Source organism: Schistocerca serialis, chromosome 11 (assembly GCF_023864345.2).
Source record: "Schistocerca serialis cubense isolate TAMUIC-IGC-003099 chromosome 11, iqSchSeri2.2, whole genome shotgun sequence".
Lineage (NCBI taxonomy): Eukaryota > Metazoa > Arthropoda > Insecta > Orthoptera > Acrididae > Schistocerca > Schistocerca serialis.
In genome coordinates this window covers 37,174,060-37,185,824 of record NC_064648.1, presented here as the reverse complement: position 1 = coordinate 37,185,824, position 11,765 = coordinate 37,174,060, and the positions used below count along the sequence as shown (strand labels likewise).

General features: G+C 41.7%; 1 protein-coding gene across 1 annotated transcript in view; it reads right to left on the bottom strand.

Annotated features, from left to right (window-relative positions):
• LOC126426775 (zinc finger protein OZF-like) overlaps positions 1 to 362 on the bottom strand; it is a 162,700-nt gene extending 162,338 nt beyond the window's left edge. Inside the window, exon 1 of the mRNA XM_050088767.1 lies at positions 70 to 362. The gene's annotated coding sequence lies outside the window, so the exon portion shown is untranslated. The remainder of the gene's footprint in view (positions 1 to 69) is intronic.
• Between the last annotated feature and the right edge of the window lie 11,403 nt (positions 363 to 11,765).

The window sequence follows — 11,765 nt, the reverse complement described above, 5'->3', positions numbered from 1 at the left end:
ACCACTGTAGCCAATACAGAGTAGACCAAGCCTGCAGGTAGTTAACATATCATTACCTAACCTATTTACCTTCAAAATGTTGTGGTTTGATGCTGTTCTGCACGCTAGCCTATCCCGTGCGAGCCTCTTCATCTGTGCACGACTGACATCCACCTGAGATACTTATCGTGGTTAAGCACTGATCTCCCTCTACGATGTTTACACCTCACACCTCCCTGAATTACCAGATTAACTAGTCCTCGGTGCCTCGAGACATGTCCTGTCACCGATCTCTTCTCGCTGTCAGATTGTGCGTTGGAGCTCTTGTCTGCAGTACCTTTTCATTATTACCCAACTGTGAACACACTTATGTAACACAGGGTGTATACAGGGACAAGGAAAAAAATTTCCGGACTTTGCCCTGATTTCCCGGTTGAAAATACACTTTCTCCCGGGTGAATATACACTTTTCTTGTGTTAAGTGATAGTATGATTTTCCTCGCCACTGTAAAACTTATCAGTCCTTCGAATGTTTATGGTTTTATATGCCGGCGTAGAATTCCCCAGCACTTTAGAAAACGAAACTAAGGGATAAAAAAAAAAGACGTTTAGGAAAGATCTTTGATGTGCAGCAACATGCACACTGCATATTTTCGTGTTATGAAGGTATAAATTAGAATTCGACCATACACCGCATTTACTTTCCGCAGCATTGAAATCGAGACTGCGACGCGCTTTTGTAAGCCAGTCACAGCTCATGTCACGTGATCTCGCCAGCTCATGACAGCGTAGGACACGTGATGTAGCCAGCCAATAGCAGGATCACTCTTCAGTAGCGCGAACACACAAGTAAGAAACGTTAATCGTTTAAATTAGTATACATAGTGTTGCTACAAGAAAAACAAAGCTTTCACATATAATCGTGGTCTCGACGATTAATAAGCTGCAGGAGATGCTAAGCTTCCACATATAATGTTGATCTTTTTGCGCGAGTTACACTTTCAGATATATCACACAAACGTGCCAGTAAAATTTTTAATAAGGACGTAAGTTTCTGATCTTCTGGGCTCGAAATTCTTCTAGATGGTCGTCCTCAACGAGTTGATTTTTAATTGAGAGTCATACGCTCTGTGATTTAAGAAATTCATCGTACATTCTCGAACATTGTTCATCTTGTTTACAAGTAAATTTACTTTGAAAGTAACGCTTTTCAAACAACCATCCGCAATGTTTTCCCGTGACCTGTTAGAAACTGATTCGTTTCAGCAGTTGCCAGAGAGCGCCAGATAACAGGCGCCACTACACTGGGCAGCTACGATGACACAGGAAGCTCGTATGTCCGTACGTGTAAAACATTAAAAGATCTTGCACTATGTAACAAAAGAAACAAGACATCAGAAGATACTTCAAGAGCATCGGAATTTCGTGAACCATACTAAAATGCAAAGTTCGGCTTAAAGTGCAAATTTGTATGTCCAGATTCGGATGCAAATTTTCTTGAGTACCAGTACTGTCTGTCACGTCACGCTCATCGGAAGCAATGTGTTGTTAGGAAGCATTGCATAGTCTTCCTAAAGCCTTAGACACACCTTGCTGTAGGCAGACGCTTGTATGAGCACTATGTTTGGCTTTTATATATGGCGCTTTCCTTTGCGACTTAATTTTTATTTTCGTTTTTTTTCCCTCTCGTTCATGTTTTTTGCTGCAGTATTATTCCGCAGAAGCGGGATACAGTAATATCCTTTGTTGGAGTATCGATTCTTACCAGTCAAAATCACAAAAATTAACTGAAAACTAAAACAATAATAGCCACCCGGAATTCTAAAAAATTCCCGGGTTTTTCCTGGTTTTCTCCCGGATGAAAAAATTCCCTGTAACAGTATAAACATTTGAAAAGCTCTTATTCTCGTTTTATCCGCTCCATTTATCGAACAGGGTTCCCTTGCATATGAGGCTACACTCGAGACAAATACTTAGGAAAGATTTCCATGCCATTACTAGTCTGCATTTGATATCTCCTCTATTTCTGCTGTTATCACTTATTTTGTTGCCCAAATAGCAACACACACCTACTAATTTCAGTACATTTACTAATCTAATTTCCTTGGCAACGGCTGATTAACTAGAATCCATTCTGTTACCGCTATTTCACTTTTATTGGTGTTCATCTTAAGATGTCTTTTCAAAACATTATCCATTTTTGACCAAATACTTCAGTGTACCAAAAACCTGAGTCCCTCTGAATAATCAAATGGGTTTTGTACAAATTTTCATAGCCAAACAAACAGCGGGAAATGTCCCAAGTCCTTCCTGTGTCTAATAGAAATAGTGTCACTGGTAAACATAAAGTTTTTATTCAAGACACAAGGGAACTAAAGACCTTAGCTGCCAGTGGGCATTGATTTATATCAATTGGGCAACCTGAAAATTTGTGCCAGATCGGGGTTTGAGTCCGGGTCTCCTGCCTACTCCACAGATGTGCTGGCCACTAAGCCATCCAGACACAATGGTCGTTGCAACTGCACGCACTACCCTAGTGAGTCCCCTGTCAGACCACAATTCTCAACCTACCCACACACTACTGATGTAGTGCCCCCGCTCATTAGCCCCATTATTTGCTGCATCTTCCCAATTCCCGTAAGAGTTTGAGTTCGGTGTGTATCTGCACTGAATAGATCACTGACCATCACAAATGTTCCCCATTGATATAAATTGATGCCCACTGGCAACTAATGTCTAATTCCTTTGTTTCTTGATTTGTAATGGCTGCTTGATCTCAATGGTGTCTGTTCTTTGTCATGTCAGGACGAACAGACACCACACATATAAAGTTTATATTTCTTGTCCCTTAATTGCAGCCTCTCTTCAAAATTTACTGTGTGTTACTTCTTTTGCACCCCTCTCCATCCCATCTTCATCTACGAGGTGTGGCTAGAAAAAAACCGGACTAGTACTGGTGAAACAATAAAACGAATGCAATAAGGCTGAAAGTCGCGTGGCCTGTCACGTGACTCTCGCTCCGCCTACTGCTCGAGTTTCATCTGCCTCCTGCACTCAGTCTGCCCGTGGCGTCTGTTTTAAGTAGTTGACGTTTTGTCTGTGCGTCAGAAAAATGTTGAGTGTACAGAAAGAACAGCGTGTTAACATCAAATTTTGTTTCAAACTAGGAAAATCTGCAAGTGAAACGTTTGTAATGTTACAACAAGTGTACGGCGATGATTGTTTATCGCAAACACAAGTGTTTGAGTGGTTTAAACGATTTAAAGATGGCCGCGAAGACACCAGTGATGACACTCGCACTGGCAGACCATTGTCAGCAAAAACTGATGCAAACATTGAAAAAATCGGTAAACTTGTTCGACAAGATCGCCGTTTAACAATCAGAGCAGTGTCTGAGTTAACAGGAGTTGACAAGGAACAAGTTTACCGATTTTGATGTTAACACGCTGTTCTTTCTGTACACTCAACATTTTCCGACGCACAGACAAAACGTCAACTACTTAAAACAGACGCCACGGGCAGACTGAGTGCAGGAGGCAGATGAAACTCTAGCAGTAGGCGGAGCGAGAGTCACGTGACAGGCCACGCGACTTTCAGCCTTATTGCATTCGTTTTATTGTTTCACCAGTACTAGTCCGGTTTTTTTCTAGCCACACCTCGTATTGTACCTTCTTCAGGATATTACAGTTAGTAGTTCCATTGTTGTATTTGTGAAATTCTGAACAACTAAAAGAAAAATAGATGTTTTAAACTGTGTGACCATTTGTAAATATTAACTGGCCATCTTATGATGATGAACATTTTAAAGGACAAAGAGTGGAGACTGTGTGTGTGTAATTACCTACCAACTTTGCAGTTCAGGCTGTTTGAACCAAAGGCCAGGTTAGTGTCGTGGAAGTATTCTGTAGCAACCAGGCGAAAAGATACAAACTGAACAGAATGATACTGCAGTTTCTCTGTCAGCACAATGCCGGAAGGTCAGGGCCACTCCGAGTCCACATATGTTTTATTGGCAGTCATTCATTTTGTAATACGGAATACTGGCCGGTCTGTGTAAGATCATTTACTGGCAGCGTGGTTGTTACACTACTCCAGCTCCAGAGCTCCAGCAGGTGGGGTGAGCTGTATACAGTTACAGGAATGATCACATTTTCTCACCATCGAGACGGGAACTGGCCCTTGCTCTAGATACAGTTGCAAATGGAAAGGATGTGACGTTGGCAATCCACTGATAAGTGACTGACCATTTGGCTCCGGCTACAGTGGGGCCCTAGTGCTGCATCAGGGCAAATGGTTATGGCACTCAGGAATTGCCACTCATTGAATGATGCATTGTATAGTTTCAGGTAACATGTTATGAAAGTTAAGTGGATTGGCTACACCTACTGTTTGTGGATAGTGTGATAGTTCTCAGATGCAGATGCTCAAGCATAATTCAAAGCAACAGGTTTGGCGACAGTGCCTGGTTTAGTGCAGACATAATGGGTGCATTTGTGCCAGAGTGGTGTTCATAGAGGCATCCAGTCTTTGCCCAAACCTACAATGGAGGGATACATAGTCCAATGGTTACAACCAGTGCTTTTTTCTAAAAAAAAAAAAAAGTTTGAGGGTACTCCGACATGGGATATAATGCAGCGAAAATTAGTTATAACTGAAGCATGGGATATCATGATGTCAACATGTTGAACTACAAAAAACTAGTATCAGACTCTTCAGTTTACTTTACAGCTCAAATGAAGCAGGCAATACCGAGAAACACACAAACATACAGGAGAAAGTGTTATCGAGCACTTCAGTTTACATCACCTCAAATGAAGCATGTGATTTGAGCGTACACATATCCATTTACCACTACCATCGCCCACTATTGGTGGGCGAAGGCACTACATGCTATGCTTGCCCAAATGACTGCCAGCGATTCAGTTGTCGAGAAAGGTTACCACAGCTTCAAAATGCTTGAAACAGTCAATGACATCGATTTTCCCACAAAAAACTGCACTGGTATCGTTCGTATTGCCATTACCAACACGAAAAAATGAAATAAACAATTTATGTCCGTGAAATAGATCTTTGGCACTCTCCCAAGTTCTCAACATCATAAAAAAATTACTTTGTTGACGAAAAAGTTTAGGAGTACGCATCCCCCAGTGTTCCCCCAGAAAAACAGCACTGGTTACAACATACCAATCCCAGCATTCTCATTTCTGTCATTTTATGATATAGCTGGCACAAGCCTGGAGTCATTTGCATGGAGTCGCTCTATGTCTATGAAGTGCTATAACGACAGATGTCACTTATAGTGTTGGAGAGCCTATTTGTGATTTATAATGGCTACCCCGCGATGTCTGAGGCACCTTGTCACGGTCCGCACGGCTCCCTCCGTCAGAGATTTGAGTCCTCGCTTCTGTGTGTGTGTTTGTTTGTGTGTTAGGGACAAATGACCTTACTACAAATTTCCAAATTTTTCACAGCGATTTCAGGAGTCCACCAAGTTACTGTCTTTCGACAGGGAGAACCAGACAGAATGGCTGCCATTGTACTTCGAACAGTCATGTTGATACCGCCATGTGGCGAGGGTGTGAAGGGCAACAGCAGAGGTGGAGGCATCCCAACCAGCTTTGAGCTTTGTTGAGAGCCCACCTGGATGGATGCCCAGGCGAATGGTGTCAGAGTAGTCAAAACGACTGGAAAACGATCACTGTCAAAAAAGGCATTGTGGACTTGGAAGGAGATTTGAAGACGTGGGCTGCAAATGGAAATATCAATGGTCGAATAAGACCTATGTGACACATGGAACTGTGTGAGAACACCAGTATTCAAGATGCAAAGATCAAGCTCTGTGAGCAAGTTTTCAATAGTTTTTCTGGAGCCAGTTGCCATAGTTGGATTCCACAAAGGGTTGTGGGCTCTTAAGTCACCCATTATTAGGAAGGGTGGGTGCAGCTGAGAAAAAAAATGCAGACAATATATTCTGCAACACTTGACTGTCGCGACAGTAAATTGCAGAGACATCCACATACAGGCAGCAACAGCTTCCAAAGTCATATCAAGTGACAATGACAGAATCCAGAACATTCATGTCACCACCATCTGACACTCCTTCACAGTCAGTGTCCCAACAGCCAAGGAGGATAGGGATCCGCATTGCTGGAAACCGAGTTCCCAGAAGGGCAATGCAAAAAGTGACATAACAGCTCAAGCCAACTGGCGAAGGACAAAATACTACTATTCCACTAGAGGATCACGCTATCAGAAACCTGTGTGGGCACGAAGGGGCTGAGAAGGCATGTCATGCCTCAGGGCCACCTGCTACCACTGGTTGTGAAGATACAGCATCAATACACATTTATTCCCAATCAAGATGTGTGGAAGGGCGGCGAGCCACCACAGACACTGCCTCGAAAACAGAGGTGCAACATATGGAGACTGGTGGCACAGGGTTCACTAGAATCTCCTTGTAGAACTTGTACTTCTCCTCTTTAAATGATTTTGATGTCTGCAAGAGCATGTGGGGTCCAGATACTGGGACACACGAGGAACATTATGCTCTACAACCTGCGACCCCTCCTGCCATTGCCTGGCATCTGTTTGCAGATCAGTATATTCCTTCCAAGGGAGCATCCTGGGGACACCTTTCTGATAAGAGATGCTAGAGGGGGCATTGTTTCTTCAGCCAAAGGTTGGGGAATGACGACCCTGGCAGGTGGGGAGTCGATGCCCCAAAGGTGGCGTGGAGGAAGCAGTAGAAGGTGGGTCCCAACCACCATGGGTACAGGAGTAGTCAAATGGCCCCAAGGGTCCAATGTAGAATGCACAGTACCTAAAGAGGATGATGTCACAACTATAGCATATGTCATTGACATATCTAAGATAATTGATACATCATTCAGTCAAGAGTCTTGTACTCCGGATTTTCCTTTTCTTTTTAGAAGATGGCGCAGTCTAGTGAACACATGGAATGGTTCTCCCCACAGTTAACAAAGATGGGGAGAAAGGCACAAAGAGGATGTCTAGAATCCCTACAGGTGGCACTGGTATTACAACATGAAGACGTGGTCGAATCTCTTGCATTTGCACATACGAGGGGGTTTCACACTGCATTGGCACACCATCACTTTGACCTTTTCAGGCACTCAGTCACCCTCAAAGGCGAAGATGAAGGCTGCAGTATCAATCTTATTGTCCTTTGGTCTCCATTGGACACAGCAGACAAAATCCATACCCCATCACTCCAAACTGGATCACAGCTCATCATCCATCTGTAGAAAGAGATCACAGTGAAATTAGTCAGAATGAAACTTTTCATTTTTGAAAGTATTTCTATTGGCTCCAAACGTGTCCTTGAGGTGTTCAACGAAGAACAGTGGCTATGTAGTCAAAAATGAATCCCCGCCAGTTCTAGAACCAGCTAAGTATTGCGGGGAATATTTCTCCCCTCGTCTCTGAGCCCTGTGTTCCTCCCACACTGTAGCCAGGGAAAGACTGCTGCGACTGTGCAGCCGCCAATGGAAGAAAGTTTAATTCGCTTCATGTACAATTCTTCTATCATGGTACCATCCACTCTGAACTATGACACTCACCCATGAACACCATCCAGCCACACCTACGGTTATCATGCCAGTAAACTATTGGCCAGAGTTCAGCCATGACAAACACATACTCCGTGGTATGCCTTGGGGGTTTCCAGCTCAGGCACCAACACTGCAATCCCTGCACAGTCAGGGGGCTACCATAATGGAATGGCCAGCCCAGGTGGCAGGCAGTTGGATGGGTTGGCATGATGTCATAAGACGTTTACCTCTCGACATAAAATACTGTCATGGTCAATGTTATGTTTGTGTGACTTAATGTCAGTGGACATTTAACAGAACTATGAAGTATGATTACCCAGTTGGAGCCAAGAACTATGTTTGTTCATTGTTGGGGGCATAATTTGAATTTGGTGGTGTAAAATGTGAAGCAAGATACTATTTGAGACTTTCTGGTGATTCTTCGTGAATTAACAATATTATTAAAGGCCTCCATAAATGATCATTCAGTTCGCCAAATTTTACTTTGTTGGCCAAATATTTGACCATGTGAAGTGCTGTTTGATATGTTTATCAATGAGAGCGTATTTGCCAGTAACTTTGATGGACAAAGTCTAAAACTACAGTGTACATTGTTTTTGTCAACTTTTTCTGGCATGTTTTTCCCGTATTGCCAATGGTATCGCGTATGACTTACTACAGAATGGTTCACGATCATTTTCTTTAATTTTACAGACACATCCTTTAATTAATCCTGGTACCTTTGAAAATACGTCGATGCAGCATCTCAGTACTTCCCTCAACTCTTCTCGTTCTGCTTCAGGAAAGTCCACTAACGCTCGAATCTTGGTTCCAATACAAGTTAGAGTACCCTCCTCGTTCCTCTCTCGCAGCTTACTTCAGTTCTCTGAAATGTTTAAAGTTACAGTTTCATCTTCTCCTCTACAACTCATCATCCTTATCTTCACACCCGCAGCGTCCTTATCATCATCCACTATAAATCCCTTAAATGCAATTATACTTTCTTCATTATCTTTCTTCGTTCACAGACAATTCTCCTCAAATTTAATACTGCATCTCATCTCTGACAACCAATTAACTCCGAGAACTAGTTCAACATTGAGAGAACCAACGGTTAACACACACTGCTCATATTCATCCCCTTGAATACGAAATCTTAGTAATGCTTGCTCTTTAATTAGTTTGCTTTGGTTTCCAACTGCGTTGACAATACATACGCCGTTAACAGGAAATTTGGGAACGGCTAAAACATCGTTTTATTGCGCAAATAGATTTTCAGAAATAGCACTTGCCTCGCTAGCTGAATCAATTAATGCATCCATAACAATACGACATACTTCTACAAATGGCATCAGAATTTCTGTATTAGTTTCTTCATCTTCTCAGCACAAATCCCGTCTGACGTCATTTGCATTTGTCACACCTTATGGCATTTATCATAATATCCGACCCTTGTCCCCCTGACAGTGTTTCGGAGTGGGTCGTCTCCGGAACATTGCTTAGTTTAACTGTTCAGAGTATCGCTAATTGCGATCGCGGCTTCTTGCACATTCTGGGATCGATACTGTCCTGTGTGTCTATCATGGTGTGGCCGGTTCAGCGGATGATTTGACCTCTATCCGTCTTGTACATTGCATCTGTTTCTTCTGTGTCTATCATCGTCTCGGTCATCAAATACTTTCGGTCGTCCGTAACTTGGAATTTCTTCCCGCGATGGGCAGTAATAATGACTCAGGTAATTATTAATACTATTTCGCTCAGGTTGTTTCCGTTCGGCAGTGAGCACTTCAGTTCGGTAAATTAGCAAACACACTTGCTCCATTGTTAACTGTGGTGTGAGTACTAACTTCTCACGTACCAAAAATGGTACTTTCTGGATTAATATAAGCATCAGTTCTTCTTTAACCGTAACATCCAAATACGCACTGTCATTCCAGTACCTTTGCATAAATTCACGCATTGTACCGTACTGTCTTGCATAATTGGGTGGTGTGAGAATATTTTGATTTTACATCCCATTGTTTTTCTCTCGACCAAAATCTGTTCAAAAATGCTGTTTCAAATTCTTCATTCTTTATGTTATTGTCGGATTCACTTATACCCCAAATATATCTCTCACCCTTCATGTGGCTGACGCAAGTATCTATTTTAAGGGGAGTTGGAATGCTGGAAAATTGAAAAAATTCACATTTTCAGTTTTTAACCTTATAACTTAATTTGAAATTTTCTGCTTAAAATGGTGCAAAATTTGTTAAGAAATTCCAATTGGAAGTATTTTTATTTAATTTTTCAAAATTACATGTGCGCCCAGCAAAGTTACCCATCTTGTGATTTGTACACATTTAAATCTTCGCATTTCCGAAAACATTACATATAGAAGGCTGTGGATTTCACTCTTCAGTTGTAGAATCTTTGATCCTTCCATAGGTACCATTGTTTTTACGACTAGCTGTGTTTATTGTTCAGTTTTTGATCTGTGAGTGTTTGTTTTGAGCCTCGAGTTTAGTTTGTCGCTCATTTGGAGTTTGTTATCTGTCTTGTTTTGACTTTCAGTGGTGAGTGCGTAGTTTCTACGATGCCTAGGAGTGCATCATTATTTAAAAAGCGAAAGTTTCGCGGTAATAGATTTACAAATAACGTTTGTTCAAGTGATTCTGCTTCAGCACCTGTTGATGCTGGTGAAAGTTCTGACGTTTGTACAGCTGAGATGTGTGAAGGAGACACGCCCACCAGTGCATCAAAAAAGAAGTTATCAAACTGTGCAAGTGAAATTACAGATGAAGCTTCTAATGAACAATATGTTTTAGTCGACTTTCCTGTTTTTACTGAGTTTATGAAGAAATGTTTGTGTTGTAATCTTTGTGGAGGTTCTTTTGATATGAACATAACAAAATCTATAGGACTTTCCTGCAAAATTGCTATAGTTTGTGCCAGTTGTGAAAATGAGACCTGTTTTTGGAGCTCTAAAACATGCAGTAGCAATTTGTTTGAGAGTAATATCAGGCTAATGTATGCAATGAGAGCAATTGGTAAAGGACATACTGCTGCTCAAACATTTTGTGCCATAATGAATCTTCCACCTCCACCTGCTAAAATTGACAATTACACTGAAGTGATAGGAGATGCTGTTCAGTCTGTAGCAGATTTATCAATGAAAGCTGCTGCCAGTGAAGCAAAATATATAAATGAAGGAAACCCAGATATCCCTGTTGCTTTTGATGGAACCTGGCAGAAAAGGGGTCACACATCCAAAAATGCTGTTGCTACTGTTACTAGTGTGGACAGCGGTAAAGTTTTGGACTATGAAGTGCTCACTAAACATTGTTACCATTGTGCATCTGGTAAGATAGAAGCAGCTCACATATGTAGCAAGAATTATGAAGGTACGAGTGGAGGCATGGAGGCTGCCGCTGCTGTGAAAATGTTTAGCAGATCAGAAAAAGAACGGGGAGTATTTTACACAAAATTCCTTGGAGATGGGGACTCCAAGGCATACAAAAGTGTTACAGAATCCATGCCATATGTCAATAAGACAATAACTAAACTAGAATGTGTCGGTCATGTTCAGAAACGAATGGGCACTCGTCTAAGGAAACTGAAACAGAATCTGAAGGACAAAATTTTGTCAGATGGTAAAACCATTAGAGGTCGCCTGTCAGATAAAATTATAAATGAATTACAACAATACTATGGTATGGCAATAAGAAATAATGCAAATAATTTGCAGGAAATGAGACAAGCTGTATGGGCCACATATTTACATCGATCATCAACTGATGATAATCCTCAACATTTTGCTTGTCCAGATGGTCCTCAGTCATGGTGCAATTATAGAAAATCTCAAGCTACTGGGGATCCTTATCACCATAAAAATTATATTCCATTGGCTGTTATGGAAGTAATTAAACCAATATATAGAGACTTGGGGCATCCTGATCTTCTGCGAAAATGTCTTCATGGTTGTACCCAGAATCAAAACGAGTCGTTCAACAACCTCATTTGGACTCGTGTACCTAAGAATGTATTTGTTGGGATAAAAACATTGAAATGGGGAGTCAGTGATGCTGTTATTTCATTCAATGATGGTCATATGGGTAGGCTAAAGGTCATGGCAAGGCTCGGCATTGCTCCTGGTATCAACACCATCAGAGGTCTTCAGCTTCTGGACAGCGTGCGAGTAAGGAAGGCTCAGTATGCAGCTGAATTTAATACAAAAAAAGCAAGGGCAGCAAGGAG